Here is a 22188-nt window from a genome sequence, read left to right on the forward strand (position 1 = left end):
TGGCAATTTCTGGAATAAAGCCACAGAGAAAGGTTTCTGTGGGTGTGAATCAGGATCAAAAAAATGTTCCTTCCCTCAAGCAAAAACACCATAGTTTTTTTTCCTCTATTTTTTTTTTCTTCTTTAAGTCACTAGAAAGAAGGAGTTTAGGGGTATGGGTCTACAAAGTAAATATACCTTCTCAAATAACTTCTTAATATTATGGAAAATAAAATAGATTATTTCTCCTGATGGGGAATAAACAAGTGTATTCATTTGATTAGAGTCCGTGAAAATGCTTGTGAGTGGATCCAGTGCTAGGTTATGTCAGATTCCTGGAGTCTGATGACACATATCAGTATATATGCATTCGGATGGAAAACAATGCGTGAATGCTATGAAATTTTTTTAATAAACAACCTATTTTATTAAACATGCTTTATCCAACTTCAGAAAATTTAAGCTTAGTTTTAAATACCTACTTCTCTGTACAAATAAGTCATGATAGCTGTAGGTGGCACATATGCATGGAATGTGAATAATCACCCTTCTGGATGATTGATTGCTTCAGTTCACTGAAAGTATTTGTTTATAAGTTTAAGCAATCTGTGGAATTTGGCATGACAGGCCCCCTTTCTCTTGCTTTCAAGGCCTTTAGAGCCTCACTGGGAGAAGAAATATCACATATGCTGAGAAAATTGCTAAAGGCTATGTAATGCTTCCAGCATATCCCATCTTTCATAGAACAATTGATATATTAGACATAATAAATATTGCATAACCTTCAGAATTTTGGCAGTGGAAGTTGAAGCTGAGAACTTTCACTTTTTATTATTAAATTAATTTTCTTTTTACTCTGGAATCTCCAAGTCTATACAATTTGAGGATATATTTAAATCATGATAATGAATAGGGAAGGTTCTGTCGGCTTTATAGGAACGCATGTGAAGTCTGATATGTACTATGGAGCGCTTTCAGGTTTTCTCCCAGTGCTCAAGCATTTTTTTTTTTTTTTTTCCAGGCAAGTTTCTGCAGCAGCGACTCCCTCCAGCGGCTCCGTGAATCCAGGGAAGGCAGCAGGAACACCAAATACATAGGCGTTCAAATAACCAAATGGCAGGGAGAGGCAGCAAAGTTTGAACAGGAAGATCAAAAGGATCGGGGATGTTTTCAAGAATGGCTGAACAGATTCATTCCATTTCTCCGTCTCCTCCCCACCGCCTCCCACTCGGTCCTCTCCACGCTCCGCTGCCCCTCTCTCCGCCCCGTCTTCCTTCCAGAGCTGTGCCCGCAGCGATCTCTAGAGTGCGCAGAAACAGCAGTCCCAGCGAAGGCAAAGGCTCCAGCACCGCCAAAGCGTTTAGTTTCTACTGGACTGGTTGAGAATACATCTTGAAGTCCAAAGATGCCCACGCTGACCTTAAGCCTGGATTTTGTCGCCTCGATTGCCGCAGCTGACCCCAGCAGAAGCCCAGTCAAGGGGGCGGCCCCTCACCTCTCTGCGAGTTGATATGCAAAACAGTTACGTCAGATGGTGGGGGCGGGGCACCCCCGGGTTGAGTGGCAGCAGCTCCTGCCTAGGGAGGAGGAGCGAGAATCAGCCTGGTTCAGTGACTGAGACAAACTGGAGGTGAGAGGCGCTGGTACTGTCCACTGTGCTGTCGGTGCTGAACCTGAGACGCGAGCGGACCAGTTGCTCCAGCACTTGGAGGCAACGCCCTCTTGCACCCTCTGTGCCCTGTGGGACCCGCTTCACAAACAGGACCCATATCAACTTGACAAAGGAGTGTGGTATCGGACGTGGGAGAGAGTCCTCTGTTTGCCACCTGGGCGCTCATTCAGGCGTGACTTTGGAGATTTCTACAGTTTTAGACCAAACTATTTTGTTTTGTTTTTTTTCCTAAGAGGATCTTTTTAGTTTTTTTTTTTTTTTTTTTTTTTTTTTTTTTTTTTTTTTTGTGATTTATATTTCCACAGCGTTTAGGAATCTTTCTGGGGGACTTTCGTGACTGTTAAAATAAGGTAAGAAAAAGAATATTGTTGTAAATGATTACAAGTGGGGAAGAAATACAGACTGCTATACACAAATTTTAAAACAAGTTATGCTTATTTTTATAATTTGAAACTGGACTTTTGGCAATGATTGCAAAAATATTTTAATAATTACTATTATTATTATTTACAAGATCAACTGTTAGTGATTATGCACTAAATTTTAGAGGGGAAGTTTGAGAGCTTTGTTTTTTGTGAAGTTAATGTCATCGTGTTATAGCTTGCTTTATAAATATAAATATTTTAGAGCAATACTTCCAGCAGGGTTCAAGGGATAGGAAGCATTCAAGAAAACCCCCAAACATATAAGAAAATGATGTTAAATAAATCAACCAGCAACTTGTTTAGAACAAATATAATCTAATAATTATTTGAATGGACTAATCTCTGGTTAATCATCAATATTATTTCCTATATCTAAAGCACAGACTTCAAAGTGCAGAGCTCTCTAAACATTTTTTTGGAAGGGAGGAGGTAGAGACAGGAACATTTATATCATGCTGGGTCCATTTACATGTGTTGTTATGCAGTAGATCCAAATAAAACTTAACGAAACTCAGTCTCTGAGAATTCCACACCCCAAGGTCATGTGTATTTCCAAGTTGGGGGCTGTTTGTTCTGCTATTGACTAGTAAATGTCATCCCCTTGCCACCCCCTCAGGTTAGAGGTGGATATAAATTGGAAAGTCTGATTTAATAATACAGTATTAGTTTGTGTTATAGTTGCTTGTGCTGTTGGTAATTGAATGGAACTGGGAAGCATGGGCTGAGAAAATGTCTCACTATTTCAGCAATGTTTAACCTCTTGCATGCTTAACAGAGAGCTTTTCTCTACTTAGAAGATTTTCTTTTGAAGCTATGTTCCTTTTGTCAATTGGCTGTGTGTTCTGGGTGTGTACAGAGAAAGAATTCAGTGTGGAAAACGACTGAACAGTACTTCTCATAGAGGGCAATTATTAAATGATAGAAGTTTATCCTGTGTTCTTCGTATTTCTTATTACTATTCATGACTTTATTTGACAGGTGTGATGGTTTGCCTGATAAATGGAATTGTGGTCTCTCATTTATGTCATTTAGTGACATTAGATTAAGTATAAATGATGGCTGGAAAAGCATGGGGGTAGGAGGGAGTATTTCCTTTACATTCCAGAGAGAAAGAGTTTAAGTTGCAAGTACACGTCCAATATTAATAGGAATGAGTTAAAAATAAAGCTGTTTTATACTTAATAAGTATTATTCAACAGATTAGAGCTATGTTTTTCAGAAGTACACTAAGTTTAAATATTTGTATATTTCAAAATATCATAAAATATCTGCTCTAGTTGCATTAGAGTTACTAGGATGAAGTTTAGCTTTAGAATTTCATGATTTAAAATAAGCCCTCTAGTAGATATTTTTCATTGTATTTACTACACAGCCCTACAAGAGAGTGATTGCCACAAGAAATGCATATTGTTGCAAATACTAGAGGTCAAATGTAAATCTTTTTAAGTTGTTCACATCTTTTGCCCTAAACAGACATTCTTTGTAGGATTCATGCCAGTCATGTGATCTTAAATTAAATATTCATACAAATTTTGAAAGCCTGGATTGGGTAGAAAGGCAAAACAGAATATATAAAACTCTGAGCTAGGAAATTTATGCAACATAATCTCCTTTAAATACACAAAGAATCATTCTTTACTATTACAAATTTTGAAACTTTCTTGTTAAAACTAATTGTATTGGTATAAATATTTAGACTGTGAAATTTCTGACTAAATTATGGCTTATTTTATTTTTCATTTTATTTATTATCTTGAAACATTAATATATATCTTAATTTTATAGCTTATTTGAAAGGCAGTATAATATGTAAACATTATATTTACTCAAAATGTATCTGAGTGTATCATTGACTTCTGTTTGCACAAAGTTTTCCAAGATATATGTCTTTACTCAAGTATAAACATTTACCTGGAAGTACCAATATCTGGAATTCTTTCAGATGAAATTTAGTGTTTCATCTAGCAGTAACGTAGCTGAACACTAAAGTCAAACTAAGCTACTGGCAATATTAATCAAAGGTTGAGTTGATGAGACTATAAATTTAAAATGTTAGAACCATTTTTTTTTTCTGATTTTTCTATACATTTAGCTTTTGTATCTTAGTCCTGAAATAAGTTAAACTGGATTCCCATTATAAGTCCAAATTTAGCATACAGGGGACATTATTTAAATGCAGAACAAGATTCCCACTGAAACTAGTAAAATTGCCAACTTTAAAGACACTTATGAAAGGTATTCAAATGTGGTGGCCCCTTATTAAGTCTTTAATCCACAAAGAAATGACCATATTTTGGAGTTACAATGAACTCATGTAAAACATAAAGGACTATTCAGTAACACAACACTGGATGGCTTGTTAAGACATTAACTCATTTCATTACAGACACACTGCAAATATATGTAGCACTGTTTGCACAGAAATGATGAACTTCTTAAAGTCTATAGAAAATTGTTAAAATAATTTAATTACATACTACATGACATACTAGATTTGTCTTTCTTGTTTCTCAGTCTCATAAGTTTCATCAATCAAACAAAAAGAAATTGAGTCAAAAATGAAATTTGTAAATAGATTTTTTCTCCTTACGAATAAGATGAATTCCTGCTTATGTTTTGTGAGATTTAAGATAAGAGTGGATCAATTTGGAACTTCCGTTATCAAGGCTATATATGCTTTATTTTTCTTTCTTTCTTTTTTTTTTTTTACTAACATGGGCAATAGAGAAATACTAATCCTAATTACTCTAAAAATTTTGAAAAAACTTTAAAAATACCTTTTAAAATGAAAGTTCTTTGCCTACTAATTTATTGATAATTTTCTTTGCCTACCAATTTATTGATAATTTTCTTTGAATAATGACCATTTAAAAATAATATTAAAATCTCATTTATCAATGAAACCTAAAGGTCTTGAATAACATCTATTAGTCTTTCATACTTGTCCAAAATTGCCATATTATCTCTCACACTTTTTACTATTAATATATTATGAAGCTCCAAAGACTCTTGTGAAATAATAAGCTAGAAAAAATAACTTCCTGTTGTTAGCATAATTCTAACAGTCAAGTGATCAATTATCCTTTGCCAAACAGACGTCATCACCTTCTGCTTAAACACCTCCAATGTCTTTTGGGTATAGTCTGCTTAAGGTTAGTTGTAGAATAGCTTGTGGAAGTATCCTAATTTTCCAATTAAATGGGTAACCATGTAGCAAAGCAATTGGTCTCTTTGTGTTTTAAATCACCTTAGTATTGAAGAATTAATATTATTATAATGGATGGGATCATGTTTTGATAAACTCAGAGTTCTAATGGGTTTTCTGAAAGGGGATGAATTAAATAATAGTATAAGTATTTGAGACAATTAGAGTGTGTGTGTATGAATATATGTATGTACATATATATTAACACATATATGTATATACACCTCTATATGTCAATTCTACTCTACAGTGAACGTGCAAGAGGCATGACCTAGAACATGCAAGTTAAAGACATGCTACTTAATACAAAATAATTTAAATAATAAGCTGTAATACAATATATAACTTTTAGGGGCGAATTTGTCTTCTAATTTCTGTTACTTTTTTATTTTGGCTAGAATGCTTGTGCACATACCAGTTTCTTTGGCATGAAAATTACATTTAGAACCTCTCATGCTGATTGGCAAGGGAAGGAACAATTGAAAATGAACATTTACCAGGAATAAAAAACAAAATGGATGTGTACATAATGAAGAGTTTAGAGCATCACATTAATTATGAGAAAATATGAGTTCTCATGAAGGATTTGAAAATTACTGTCTATAAAAGTAAAACATCAGGTTTACTTCCTACAAATCTTCAGGTAGTAAGCCATACCCCTTTGTGGAACAGAGCCTGGATATCCCTGCACATAACATATTTTTATTCCTTTTTTATTAATGTTTTCATGCATAGATGTGGTGAAATAGGAGAACAATTTCATTCTGAACTTCCTTGGTTTAAACTCAAGTAATCAATATTAATTTAATGTGGCTTTTGGTATCAAATTACATAATTCTCTAAAGCAAAGTGGTTGCTTAGTGAGTTCATTTGCAGGTCAATACATAAAATATTATTTCAACTCATAACTAGCATCTCACAACTAACAATTCTAAAGCAAACAATTTAAAAATACTTCTTCATTAAGTTGTATTTAAACATATACTGTAATTGAGAAACTTACTTTACTGATGTATTTTCTCTGTTAATATAGCACCAAGGTAGCAATTAAGACATACACACAGTAGCAATTAGAACATACACACCTGAGCTGTATTCCCCAAAGACGATGATGAAATGGAAGTAATTTACCTTTGTTAGTTGGACCACCCCCACAAGACACATTACATACTGTTTTACTGTCTCTTGAGTTATTATTTTTTAAAAAACTTCTAAAACACTAAAAGTAAAAGTCCTTACATGAAAACACAAATGCCTACCTGCCCTCTGTAGTTACATGCCTCTTTTCTCAAAGCCCCACCAATGGCTGTGACTCTACTGTCAGTCAGACTATGAGCTGCCCCACTTAGGTTTAAGGAGTCTGGGCCTTCATATTTCTAAAGAAAAAGAGCCAGTGAGTTGCTACTAGTAAAAAATATTTGTTGCTTCATAATGGAGTGACTATTGATATTTTGCCATTTGGTCTTTGATTCTGGATTTGCTTTTTCATCTGGGAAGAGGAATATGATAGACACAGAAATCATTCGAAGTATTAATAGGTATTCATGTGTATTTATTGATATCAGGCCATTTTACCCATATTAATTCATGTAACATTTACATAGCTTTGAAAATATTGATATTGTTCATTTCTTATTATTCACATTAATTTGAGAAAGCAGAAACTCACAGCAGATCTCCACACCACTGTATCTTGTGGTCACACAACTAGGAATAGGTGACTTAGGGAATCAAACCAAGTTTACAAGCTACACTATACATGCCTAGTACCTCTATTTAAGTCAAAAGTCCAATTAGCTATGTCATTTTCAAAACTAAGCTTTTTAACTGTGATAATCTCTTTACTATATGTAAATGTCTCTTGTTATTTTCCTAAGACTATTCCTTAAATAAGTCATTGAAATTATTTTATAGCCTATATTCTTTAGTATATACACTTTAGAATGCATAATACCAAAGACCTTAAGGAGTTTTTCCTCTATATTTAATGTTATAAAGATGCTACATTAATTAATGTCATAGAATATTCAAAATTTTAGCACCACCCAGTTGTTTCCCTTGGAGCCTCAAACACCATAAGAAACAATAGAATAGAGCAGTTAATGTTTCCTAGGAATTCAAGTTGTTTTTCTTGTTTCCCTTAAAAGTCTAGTAGGAGATCAAATTCAAACACTTGGTGAAATTTAGACCATTTTGAGCAATCAGCATTTGTAGTATCAACTGCTATTCACATGTAATCCTTAAGATTAATTAGCTGCTAAAATTTTGAATAGTCTCTGAGATTAAATCAAGATTAAATAAAATAATCAAAACAAATGTCTGGATTTGAGTCACAATACCAAGGAAGTAAACTAAGGTGGGCTCTTGAAGCCTTTGGAAACATTAAATACTTTATTCTATTGTTTCTAATTATATTTGAGGTGAAGGGAAATACTGGCCACTAGCTGTTGCTCTTTGTTTTCATACAGCCTTTAGGGTGACAGAAAGAGAAGAGGTAACTGCTGTTTGCAGTAATTATAACACAGCTTCCAGATGAGCCAGGAAGTTGCATCAGACTCCCTACTGAATCCTCATTATACAAGTTTTTGTTGCCTTTACTAAATGGATCCCAAAGGAGATAGAAAAGTTTTATTTTGTTAAGAAAGTTTAACTTTAAAGTGGAAAGCATATCGGGCCTTTTATTTAATATTTACATATTGGCTAGCAATACTTATTATTTCACTTTTGACATGAAGTCTGGCATAAAAGGTTTTAATCTTGAAATTTTTGTGAAATTGTGTATACTATTTGTTGAATTCATTGTTCCTCATTCTCTGTGGAGCCCTGGGAAGTCCATTCGCTCTAACAGCTGCAATAACCATCTCTTCACAGATATTCTCCAAATCTGTAGCTCTGACCCAGATTTAAAGTCCATTAATGTATTTACAAAGGTCTTCTGGACATTTTAACTCTGATTTCATGGTGACAGCCCAAACCTCATGAGCTCATCCCTAATATGATCCCCTATTCTATTTTTTTCTGCCATTCTGTTAATGGCAAATTCTCCTTCAATTCTCTCTAGTCTAAAAATCTACAGATATTTAAAAATCACATCATTATTCCTATATAATATACAGCATGTACACAAGTTTTAACATCCCTCGCTTTATCATGTAGCTTTATCTGATTCCCAATTCTTTATTTTTTCTCTTATCATCTTGACCTTGACTCAGACTGTCCAAACTGAGACAGAATTATTTTGACAACCTTTACACTAGTGTCTCTTATTCCTGTTTCTTCCTGCTGTAATAATAATTAATGAGATAAAATTTCTGGTGATTCATAATATGCCGTGCATAGTCTTAAGCATTTATAAAAACAATTTCATTTTATATAAGATGTAGATATAGGAAAACCATCTTTTTAAAAAAATTAATTTATTTTTCAACTTTCATTTTAGATTCAGGGGATATATGTTCATGTTTGTGACATAGAGGTTTGGGGCATGAGTGATCCCATTACCCAGGTACTGAGCCTAGTACCCACTAATTACTTTTTCAGCCCTTGCCTCCCTCTTACCTCTCCACTCTTGTGGTCTCCAGTGTTTGTTATTGTCATCCTTATGTCCTTGTGTATACAATATTTAACTCCCACTGATAAGTGAGAACATGGAGTACTTGGTTTTCTGTTCCTGTGTTAATTTGCTTTGGATAATGGTCTTCAGTTACATTCACATTGCTGCACAGGACATTATCTTGTCCTTTTTTATGGCTGCATAGTATTTCATGGTATAGGTGTACCACATTTTCTTTATCCAACCTACCATTGATGAACACCTAGGGCGAATTCATCTCTTTGCTATAGTCAATGGTGCAGCAATGAGCGTTCCAGTACATGTATATTTTTTGTAGAATGATTAATTTTCTTGTGGTTATATACCCAGTAATTGCATTATTGGGTCAAATTGTAGTTCAGTTTTAAGTTCTTTGAGAAATCTCCAACCTGCTTTCCACAGTGGCTGAAGTAATCTATATGGCAACCAATAGCATTTAAGACTTCACTTCTCTCTGCAGCCTCACCAGTATCTGTTGTTTTTCGACTTAATAATAACCATTCTGACTGGTGCAAGATAGTATCTCATTGTGGCTTGATTTGCATATCTCTGATGATTGGTGAACATTTTTTCATGTTTGTATGTCTTCTGAAACCACATCTTAAGGTGTTGCCCACAGAGCTGAGACTCAGATCGTTTTGTCTGAAGTCAACTACATGATCAGATCCTAGTCTTTATGTCCGGCTCTTACAGATTTCATATTTTCTCTGGATTTATCTTGATTAAAATATGCTTTAAAATGCCACTGTGTTCATAAATCATCACTGGATCTCTAATTTTTACATTAAGTTGACACTCTGCTGCTTTAAAGATTCTTCTATTTGCTTCTACACCCTATAAGTAGTCAATCTGCTTTTCTATTTTCTGATATGTGAAATGCACATATGCGAAACAAAGAGAAGTTAAAATATAAAGCATAGAGTAGTTCCTTACCTCTGTATAAACACAGTGTCCTGTCTGGACTCTTGGACTTTCAAGAATCCCAGTTTGCGTCCCACTCCTCCACATCCTGTCAAATGTTCTTATAGTGTGAGAGTATATTGTGCTCCACTGTGATTCTCAGAGTTGCTGTACTTTTTGTTGCAGTAAATGTCATGTCGGTGTCACCCTGGCTCTCACCAAACTGTTCACTTTTTAAAAACATACGTATGTTTTCTGTTGTGACGTACAAATTATCACAGACTTAGCCACATAAACATTTATTATCTCACAGTTTACATGAACTATGAGTCTGGGTACAGGTTAGCTGGCTCCCCTGCTCAGGACCTCACCATCAAGGTTTCCGCCTGGGTTTTTATTCGAGGCTCAGGATCATTGGCTGGATTTGTTTCTTTGCAGCTCAGAACTCATGGAGACTTGTCTCTTCAAGGCCAGCAGAAGAATTAATCTGACTGCATCTATTTCTGACCTCTAACCCCGCTTTTAAAGGCCCGCTTATCTAGTCAGGCCCAGCTAGACTAATCTCCCTTTGATATACACGAAGTCAACTGATTTGAGACTTAATCTTTAAATCCCTTCCTTTTTGCCATATAATGTGACCACAAGAGCAATGGCACATTACCTTTGCCATGTTCTATTGGCCAAAAGCAAGATATAGGTCCTGCCTATATACAAGGGGAGGTGATTACACAGGAGTATGTCATTGGGATTCATGCAGCATTCTGCCTAATGCACCTGGTTAAAGTTTTACTTAAACCTTAGTCTTTATTGCTTGAATGCCACTGAGCTCTTCTTTCTAACCCTAAATTTATGACCTAAACTGTGTAGTAGACAGTTGAAAGTTGCTTCTGGATTTTTTAATGTGTCGTAGGCTGTTCTTCCTAATTTATCCTTTTATAGGAAGAAGCCTAGAAACTTCTGTATGTAAAAACTGCGTAGTTTAAAAAGTTTAAAATTACTTCATATATACGTAAATTAATTGATTCTCATTGGATTTTATTCTCATTTTATACTTGCTTTTATTACATAATGTTTCATACATGTAGAACTATAGCAGCTTTATGCTGATGGATTTGGGTAATGGTTTTTGTTATTAGAGTTTGGTAATCTGCTGTGTTTTCCCATTCTTAACTTTGGCCTCTGCGTAACTGAGAACCACACAAAGGATATTTTATTATGACCTTATTGCATGCAACATGGACTATTTTCACGCAAGTCAGAAACTTGTATTTAATATTATATGTATGCTCCTTAACAGATAATGTAATAATTACATAGAAAGTGAGAATGACATTTTACACTTGCTATTTAGGAAAAGTGCAACAGATGTATTTTAGATTTACTTTAAAAAAAACTTCAACATTTGAAAAAAATGTCACGTTCAAAAGACCTGCAAAAGAAGATTTATGTGCTATGGATAATTTTTTTCTTATTTAGGCAGTCTAAAGATTAGTAAATTATTGGGCAATTACTTTTTACTAACATTAATTATACAGAAAAAGCTATTGCACTTATATCTTTTACATGGAACTAAAACAATTTCATCTTGACAAAAGCTAAATAAAAATAACTAACTCATAGATAAATTCAGTTTTTTATTCTTTTATAAACAATGCTTTGAACGGTATTGTTAAGACTGTAGCATTTTAGCTAGGTACGGTGGCAAAAGCCTGTAATTCCAGGATCATTGGCTGGATTTGTTTCTTTGCAGCTCAGAACTCATGGAGACTTGTCTCTTCAAGGCCAGCAGAAGAATTAATCTGACTTTGGGAGGCCAAGGTGGCCAGGTCATCTGAGGTCAGGAGTTCAAGACCAGCCTGGCCAACATAGTGAAACCCCATCTCTACCAAAAATATAAAAAATTAGTCAGGTTTGATGGCAGGCACCTGTAATTCCAGCTACTTGGGAGGCTCATATGGGAGAATCATTTGAAGCCAGGAGGCACAGATTGCAGTGAGCCAAGATCACGCCGTTGCACTCCAGACTGGGCGACAAAAGCAAAACTCAGTCTAAACAAACAAGCAAAAAAAGAATATAGTTATTTTAAGAGAAATAAATGACTTCAATAAATATATTAAATACCTACTAGGTGCTGGGGCTGGGTAGAGAGAGACAGAGTACCTGCCCTACCCTCTCGATGGCAAGATAGACAATAAGCAAACCAATAAGGCCAAAGTAAAATGTAACGTCTGGCTTTGATAAGTATTCAGGTAAAGAGTAAAACAGGCAAAGTATTACTAAGGAGTAAGAGTGCCACCTAAGGTAGGAGTTATCATGTGTTCCAACTTCATGTCATTCTGAGGAACTCATTAAGTAGTTTCTGATTAAAGTTAATATTCCTTATCATTCTAAAATGTGTGAATGTTTTATCCATAATTATAACTGAGAAAACGTGATATTAGTAAGCCCCAGGGACTTTAAGAAAGAGCTTATCATCCAGTAAGAAGTCAATACATTTCAGGTGGGAGAATGTTGACTACTGAACATCTACTCACAAAATAGAACTTTATGATTACCTAGTATTGATTCGATATAATAACTTAAAATCCTCTAGAATGAACTTCAATTTGTAAAATTCTATTCAGTCTTAAATGCCAAATTGTTGGCAAAAACCAGAAGGCACATATTGTGGAAAAAAAATTACTTTCTGTGGTTTTCTTGTTAATGAAAATTAGCTTTCATTTTTGTTTAGCACTACAGTGTATTTGAAATATGTTAATAGGTTATTTTCTTTTCTTTCCGCTTTTAAACATACTATATAGAGCATGTTGCAACTAAATTCTGGGACTTAAAGCTGATTTCTGAGTATAAGTTTAGACCCTTTAGCATTGTGCAGTTTATTTGTTTAGAACTTCACATTTTTTTCATCAAAAATTTAAGTGTTCTAAAATGTATGTTCCTTTAAAGCAATGATTGAGTGAGCTGGTATTTATATCAATGATTCATTATCCTAGACACTATGGCATTATTAGGGAAGAGAAATGCTTAGAATGCTTTTTGGGTTTGTGCACATGCTTGAGAAACTACAGTGATGGTTTGTTATTATGTAATTGTATTTTCTTTATTCAAATAGTGTGACATTGTTGGACTATGTAGGAAAAAAGCAAAAGAAAATAATAGTAATAAAAATACATCTATACCTTTAGAAAATAAGTGCAAAAATTAAGTGCACACAATATCTCAATCCCTTGGCAGAATATCAAAAGTTAGTGCACTTACAAAGAAAATAAGACTTGAAAGAAATACACGAATTGTGCCAAATATTTTCCTGAATTATTTCCTTGGTGAGAATTCTCATAAAGCTATAATTAATTGGGGTAAAAACAATTAAAACCTGAAGAGAAAGTTTCTAGAAAATGCTTTGCATGTAAAGTCTACTTATTTGCAATTCATGACAACAACAATTTCAAATTAATACCCTCTGCAACTGTTTATTTTCTTTCAGTCAGTGCCCTATTTCTCTACATGTCCTGAGGCCTGAGAAAGTCAAAGTGCTTTCATTCAGTTTGTTTCCCTGTCTGTGCACAAATAGTACAACTTAATTGATAATGTCTGTAGTAGGACTGTGTGCCCAGCTGTGAAACCTGCTCCAGATGCTAGCACTCTACTGGACTTCTAGTTAATTATACATGTTTTGCTGAACATCAGGCTTAAGTTAAAAACTGTCTAAAAATCAGCAGAGGGAGCTCAAGAAGGCAGTAAGGATATTCTGATTCTGGCCTTCTAGTGCCACTATGTTTTGCCTCAAAAATAGTCTTCAGGTAGAGCAAATAAAGGTAGTTTTAAGCACAAAATAACCTTTTGAAGTTGCAAAATTCAGAATTGTTTAAATGGAGAAGCCATGCTGTCGCTCTTAAAATTGCTGTGTCCTATTTATTATTGGCCTTAAATGGATTTGATTTATAAATGGACACTATGGAAACCCCACTGTGTGATACTCAGGCTTTTACTGCCCCAGTTTTTAGATCTTAACGCTGGGTTCTTGATCCAGAAAATAGAATGTGACAAGATGCCGAGTATACAAGTGACTTCTGTGAATCACCAGCAGGCTTAAACTCAATCTGTGGTAGTCATTAGAATACGGCAGGTCATATCCTAAAATTTTGCTGTTTAGTTCAACTACAATGGACTTACTTAACCATTATTTTTTGCTCTACTTCAGAACCTTTCAAACTTTTAAAACTGGCACAAAGATAAAGCATATCAGTCTTCAGAAACTGTTAAACAGACAGGATGTTTACAGTTAGCAACTTCACACCAAGAACCATGTCCCACATTTATATACCTCACATATTTGAAAATAAAAACTATCTCAAGTTATTTTTGATTGGGATGTTGTTATATGATTTTTAAACATCCTGCTTGAAATATAAAACCTGCTAATTTAAAAACGTTTTCCAATTAAAATTTTTTCTTTTTTGTTTTTATAAGAGACAAAGAGTATAATATATGTCGTAATGATTCAGTTGAAAACCTCCATTGGAGCATTCTGGAAAAAGAAATAAAACCGAATTTCTAATGATTTAACATAACTTCATCTTGGTAGTGTTATTCATTCCTGATTTCATACTAAATTAATGGATTTCTCCATAACGGCATTTTTGTAATTAGTTGATTTTTTTCTATATGAAATTTAAATTTAATAGCAGCATATGTGATTTATTGAGATTACATAAAGCCAAATTTTAGTAAAATTTGCTTATTTGGCATGCAGTTTTTATATAAATGTCTAGTGATCTACAAGCTTTTGAAATGTGTATTTGAAATTAAATTATACTTTTATTATTATAACATTTTCTCAGAAGTTGAATTACTCGGCAAAAATCACATGGCCACTTTTAAGTGATAGGAATAGCTGTTGTTGTGTTATTTTTTATGAGGATTAAATCTAGTAATGGTTGTGATATTATTTAACCATAGTGCTGGGTGCTATAATTTTGTTAAGAGTAAAAATGCACTCTGGATTTTTATTTACATTTACTTATTAGTGAGTGTGGTGTTTTGATGTTTTTTTCTTGTAGTAATTCTTCTGTTATAACATTTCTTTATATATTTTGACTGTTATCTTAAAAGAATCATAGCTTGATTGTATGGAATCAATGAAAATAGATGCCACAGAATAATAATAATTTAGTATTGAACAATTATTATTCTTCAGATACATTTCTAGACACTATTAAGTTATTTTGATAAAAGTTTAGAAGAGCTTTTAAGGTAGAACCAAGGTGAAATCAAGATTTCTGAGAGGTTACAGACCATACCTTCTCTGACAGGAAGTGCACATGTTTCTCTCTGGCTCAAAAGGCCCCAATGATCTCTGTTCTATATTAAGAACTCTGTGACTTTACTGTTATATTTTCCATGTAAATTGATTATTCTTCTTCAGTGTGTAAAGTCTTCCTTAAAAGTCATTAGGCCCAGTATGTTTTTCTAGGAAGCACTTGGCCTTCTCAAGTATGTAAATATTTCTTCAAAATATCTTATCTCTTGAATATCTACGATTCCAAACAAAATATATTATTCTGATATAATCCTGATTACCTAATATTCTTTAAGAAGTTCTAAACTGTTAGCAAAAACCAAAATTACCACTAATTAAAAACTTCCTTCATTTAGAGGAAAAATAAAACTAATTTTATTAATGTGGTTATATATCTGTTTTTCATTCAAGTCTTACCACTAAAAGGCAGAATAGTGAAACTTCTATTTCAGGCATACGCCACATGTTTTATCTTAGTAGCAGATGTCAAACTGAACATAGTATTGAAACTGAGTTACAAATTAAGTAAAATCATAAGGTAGCATTTCTACCAGGAACAAAAATATTTTTTCAGAAGTCTGTTATATATATATATATATATATTTGTATCTATCTCTCCATATATATACATGTAGATACAAATACAGAGAAAAATTGATTGAATCTACATTGACGTTTTTATTTTCTATTTTTTGAGAGACAGAGTCTTGCCCTGTTACCCAGGCTAGAGAGTAGTGGCATGATCATAGTTCACTGTAGTCTCTACCTACTGGGCTCTAGAAATCCATGAGGGACTGATCCACATCAGCTCTTCAAGTAGCTGGAACCACCGACATGCAACAACACACAGATCTACTTTTTCTTTTAATTTTTAGATTTATTTGTGGATGGGATTCTCTCTATGTTGCCCATGCTGGTCTTGATCTCTAGGCTTGTGAGCCACCACACCTGGCTAAATTTTTAAAAAATATTTTTATATTTTGAAGAGTTGGTGGGGAAGGTCTCTCTGTGTTGCCCAGGCTGGTCTTGAACTCCTGACTCAGCCTGGATTACAGGCCTGAGCCATCAAAGTGCTCAGATTACAGACATTAGCCACTGCACTCAGATACATTGACTTTTAGTGGGAAGAATCTTCTGTATGAGTTTCATTTCAATTACTCAACACTCCCAGATTTGTTGATAATTCTAAACAGATAACATTCAGCTACTTTGTTTTTGGGAGTGTTTTCAAAATAACTTTTGAATGTTAAAACTCTATGGGCCACAGAGTTATGATCATATGGTAAATGACACACACATACAAAACATTTTGGTTTTGACCCTGCAGTAATTTTCCTCAAGAAAGTTTGGCTAATCTAACATCGTTTTGTTTGATTGCTTACTTGCTTGTTTTATGTGTATTCCTTTCAGGCTGCCTACTAAATCTGGTGTTTCTGAAGAATTTACCCATTGAAATCACTATATCATTTAAAATTATTTTACAATTATAGATTTTACATTCATAGAAAAATGGTTTGTGTGATCACTTCTTATTGAAATGCAGGTTAATAATGCCTGACCCCCAAAATAGAAAGTATAGTGATGAATCACACACACTTTGGAACATTTCATATCATATTTAGAAGACATTACAAAGTAAATTTACCTGTATAAGATTAACACAATAATCTTTTTTGGGGAATGAGCTACAAAGACAATAATTTATTATAGACAGTGGACACTCTCATCATGTTTATTTCGAAAATTTGTTTTTGTAATGTATAAATATATATATATTTATAATCTTTAAAAGTTTTAATTAAATCATTGAGTGTTTTTTAGACCCATTAATATGCAGATAAATACATTTTCAATAAAGCATTATGTTGATATATTAAAATTTGAGGACCCACTAGAATCACAAATAGATATAATGATTGAAAATATATTAAAGGTCTAAATTTAAGACATAAAAGGAATTTAGGATGCCACAATAATTATCACATTAAAAATTACAAATAGTGGGTTTTCTTTCTCAGTTTATTTTGGATTGTGTTTAACAATTTTTCAATAACAGACTAGTTGAGGTATTCAGAGGGAAGATTTGGTCAACCAGCTTGGAATAGTCTAATTTATTCACCAACTCACCTAACATGGAAAGGTTCAAATAACTTCCATGTTACTGAATTTATTTATTAGTTATAGATATCAAAGTTCACTAAATATTGACTAGTCATCTGCCAGATTCAATGTAACTCAGATTGTGGTGTAAGTAAAGATGGATTGGTTGGCTAGGTATAAATGTCTTATTTACCTAAGTAGTCTACATATTTCAAACATTAATTTTTATTTTATTATTATTATTATTTTTTATTTTTGAGACAGAGTCTGGCTCTGTTGCCCAGGCTGGAGCGCAGTGGTTCAGTCTCAGCTCACGGCAACCTCCGCCCCCTGGGTTCAAGCAATTCTCCTGCCTTAGCCTCCCAAGTAGCTGGGATTACAGGTGCCCGCCACCATGCCCAATCAATTTTTTGTATTTTTAGTAGACACGAGGTTTCACCATGTTGGTCAGGCTGGCCTCGAACTCCTGACATCGTGAAAGGCCCATCTAGGCCTCCCAAAGCGCTGGGATTACAAGTGTGAGCCAGCGTGCCTGGCCCAAACACTAATTTTATGGATATAAATGAACAAAAAGTAGAAAAACTAAGGAACCAATACAAACAAAAAATGTTTCTGGAAAGCCTCTTCAAAGAAAACACAGCGAACTAATCTCAAGGCGAACTGTTACTTATATAGTACACAAAAATGTGACTTTTATGAGGATTTATCACTCTATTTTGTATTTTCTTTTTTTCCCCCCTTTTTTTGAGACAGAATCTCGCTCTGTCACCAGGTGCCAGGCTGGAGTGCAGTGGTGCGAGCTCAGCTCACTGCAACCTCCGCCTCCCGGGTTCAAGCAATGCTCCTGCCTCAGCCTCCCAAGTAGCTAGGACTATAGGCGCGTGACACCACGCCCAGCTAATTTTTTTTTTTTTTCTTTTTTGGTAGAGACGGGGTTTCACCGTGTTGGCCAGGATAGTCTCGACCTCTTGACCTGGTGATCTGGCCGCCTCTGCCTCCCAAAGTGCTGTTTATTTTCTTATAGCAATAGAGCTATTGTATAATTCTGTACTACAAATAAATCTTACAGCTTTTGTTATTGGCCATACTTTAAAAAATCAAGCATGAAAGAATAATTGTAGATTTAAAATCTACCTTTCGCCTGTTGTGAAGACAGCTTCTTGTGAAAGGCTTCTTGATGTTGAGCTTGATGGACACTTTTTGAAAAGCAGTATTTTTATGTTAAATTAGAGAATGTGAACTAAAGAGAAATAAGAGCTAAATTTAGAAACAAATTCCCAGATAAGAATAATTATAACATTTTGAAGAAATAAAAATAAGAAAACAAGTGAAATAATAGTTAAGAAGAGCCCACAGAAACATAACTAAATGCCATGTTATGTCCTGAATGGGATCTTAGGAAAGAAAAGGACATTAGGGCCAGGCGTGGTGGCTCATGCCTGTAATCTCAGTGGTTTGGGAGACCTAGGTGGTCAGATCACTTGAAGTCAGGAGTTCAAGATCAGCCTGGCCTACATGGTGAAACCTGGTCTCTACTAAAAATACACAAATTAACCGGGGCATGGTGGTGTGCACCTGTAGTCCCAATTACTCGGGAAGCTGAGGCAGGAGAATGGCTTGAACCTGTGAGACGGAGGTTGTGGTGAATCAAGATCCCATACTCCACAACTGGGCAACAGAGCAAGACTCCCTCTTCCAAAAAAGAAAAAGAAAGAAAGAAAAAAGAAAAAAAAGACATTAGGTAAAACAGAAACTCAGAATAAGGTGTGCCTCAGTTAGTAATAAAGTATTGGCACTGGTTTATTAGCTGTGACAAATGTACCATTCTAACATAAGATGTTAACAATAGATGATGAGTAATGCATAGTATATGTGCCATCTTTGCAACTTTTCTGTAAATCTAAAACTATTACAAGATTTAAAAATGAGTGAGACATAAAAGTATATTATACAAAGGCTATTTTAGCTATAGATATAGTGACCAGTTAGTACAGTATTAAGGAATTTACTCTAGAAAGGAAATTTTATACTTGATCCTTCTATTGGAATAGATTCACTCCAAAATGACATGGATGTTTCAGTTAAAAGGGAAATATTCTTCAAATGGATACACAAATATATGCATATATTTATAGATAAATATATAAAAACATAGATATCGACATTATATTTATATAGATATCTCCATTCAAGTGTTAGAAAGAAAACAACATTGGGTGCTTAATAGGTTTAGCTTTAGGTAACACAAAAATCACTATTATTTCCTTTACATAAGAAAATTCCAAACAAAAAACAAATTAAAAATATAACAATGAACCAGGTTATCAATATACATATACATCATATTTCACTTAATTCTCTTTGTTTTACTATATTGGTATCTTATTGTAATATGTATTCACATTTTTATGGATTATTATGTTTGTCTAATCAATTTTTAAAAGAACCATGATGTTCTTGATGTTTACAACCTCATCACCAAGAAGCACTGCTTTTGTATTTGGTGTCATCAGGCAGAGCTGACAAGGTTGTTTAAAATATTAAGCCGAATTTGATTCCATACTAATCATACACTCTGTATTTGAGTGATTGCATGCACCATAGCATACTCTGACATGTTTGATTGTAGTGAATGGAATGAAGCTCAAATAGTAACTTAGAAATAAATTTCCATTTGGAATAGCCTTGTAGGAGAAGAGTTCAAATTAAATCCTCTTAGTGAATTAAAATGCAAATATAAGAAGGCAATCCAATTGAGTTACATCGATAATAGAACATATAACACAAATGGAAATTCCTCCCAAATAATTAAGTTATAGCTATATAAATCACTGAAGTGTGCATTTGAATTTTGTTCCTTGTGTGCATGCTTGAAAGTTCACTAACTTTGGATCACATTAGAATAGGTTTTGTTTATCTCCTGCAGACCAAGTCTCTTGGCAGGTTCTTTTCTGCAGTGAGGCCAATGAAGGCTCTTCCCTGTTCGCTGTGCTTGCTGTGCTACAACTACGGCTTTAAGCTCTGCCAGCAGGTTTTGTTTTAGACCTAATTATGGAAGCTCTTTAATTGGGCCATCGCCCTGGGAAGTTCAATGTCTTGAGCTTCTTCAGTAAATAATTTTGACTCTAAAATATGCATTATCATGAGAACAATAATGTTTGTACTTCATTTATATAATCTTTGCCAGGGTCGGGGAGACTTTAGGGATAGTTTTGCTAGGAAATTGAAAAGATATTTTTTTTCCTGGTGTGTGTGTATGTGTGTGTGTGTGTGTGTGTGTGTGTGTATTTAAAGTCACCTTAGCTTTTAGGATTTAGGATTCTAAGCCTTAGGTTCTTAAACAGTTTATAATGATTTAAAGATCCAGATCCCCTAAAACATGCAGCTTATAACAGTAATGGAGGTTGATTAATATTGCAGTAAAAAGAGATAAACAGAAAATAATATGCTTTGGACATTTAAATTAATAGTGATGCCAATTTTATGTGCAATTAGCACGGAGCATTAGCAATGGTGTTCACCACTAAACATGTGAAGAATTGCTTTTGGTCTTGGAAAACAATCATTTGCTCTCAGCTTTAAATTATATAAGAAACACTGATAAGTGATAGCATACATCCATAAATAAATTTTAAAATAAAATAAAATTGAATTAAATTAAATGGAATATATTTAAATTTAAAACACATATTCTAATGCCTAAATATAAATCAAGGTAAAGTCCATAATCTTTAAAAATTAGATTTTTATTATTGTAATTTAATATCTGTGCAAGAAACAAAATGACTAAAGTAAATAAAAATTATAGATGGCTAATGATGTAAAATGTATAGGTATTTTTGAGTTAATTTGCCTAATGTTATCTATAATTAGATATCAGCATTTTTGAGCAGGAGGTATCTCTCTTAAGGTGCTGCTACACGGCTACAGACATAACATTTAAAGCTTTAAATAATGATGACAATCAGAAATATCCCAAGAATGAATTAGTCGATTTTATAATTAAATAATAATGATAGTAATAGTTGTCGTTACTTGAGAGCTTAGTGTATGTCAAAGCGATGCATTAGGTATTAAGCATACATAATCTTGTTTAATTCTTAAAACAGCTTCATATGAAGGAAAGATTACACAGATGAAAACTGAAGTAGAAAGACAAATAATTTGGCGAAAGTCACATAGCTAATGATTGACAGTGTCAAAATAAAATTCATGCGATATGCATGTTTATGATTGAGAATGCTTGTTCTTTCATTTTTTTACCTTTCAAAAAACATTGGAGTATATCAATAACTATATTACACCTTCTCTTAGCTACTCAAGGCCATTGCTCCAAGGGTCCTCTGTTCTCTTTTTCACCTTATCAATTTGTTTCACTGTCCTGGATAATTTTTATCAGCATGAAAGAATGGTGCTATTTTCCCTGCCTTTAAACTCAAAAAAAAAAAAAAACTAGCAAAACTCTCTTGATCTCCATATAGAATTCCTTTTTTCTTATTTTATGCCAAAATTTACTGAAGAGCTGTCTCCATTCACTGTCTCAGATTTCTCTATATATATTCTCTCTCAAATCTACTAGACCATTTCCCGAATTCTAATAATAATCTACAGATTATTAAATACCTTGGTCTCAATAATGCTTGAACTATCAGGTAATTTGCCATAGTTGAGAGTACTTCCTCATCCTTCAGACATTTCCTTTACTTGCCTTTCAGGACACCACAGTCTCATTTCCTCCTGATCCTCAGGCTATATCAGTCTCATTTTCTTTGCAAGATCTTTGCCCCAATGCCAAAGCCAGGTTTCTTAACAAGGTTTCCTAAATGTGGCACCACTGAGATTCTGGGTGGGTAATTCTTTATTGTGGGGGTTTCCATATACATTGTAGAATGTTAGGCAGAATTTCTGACCTCTCCCCATTAGATACCATAGCACCTTCATTTCCCATTGGAACAACCAAATATTCAGGACAAAATCACCTTTGCTAGACAACCACTGCCTGTAGTGGTGGAGTAC

The 22188-nt window shown here is 34.0% G+C and overlaps 1 protein-coding gene across 4 annotated transcripts in view; it reads left to right on the forward strand.

Annotated features, from left to right (window-relative positions):
* The first annotated feature begins 1252 nt into the window (after positions 1-1252).
* The window catches only part of FSTL5 (follistatin like 5), an 807250-nt gene continuing 786314 nt past the window's right edge, over positions 1253-22188 (forward strand). For all 4 annotated transcript variants that reach the window (XM_032248526.1, XM_032248528.1, XM_032248527.1 and 1 more), the window contains exon 1: positions 1253-2001. The gene's annotated coding sequence lies outside the window, so the exon portion shown is untranslated. The remainder of the gene's footprint in view (positions 2002-22188) is intronic.

The sequence above is a fragment of the Sapajus apella genome, unplaced genomic scaffold, assembly GCF_009761245.1.
Source record: "Sapajus apella isolate SASKATOON/1434 unplaced genomic scaffold, GSC_monkey_1.0 scaffold67, whole genome shotgun sequence".
Classification (NCBI taxonomy): Eukaryota; Metazoa; Chordata; class Mammalia; order Primates; family Cebidae; genus Sapajus; species Sapajus apella.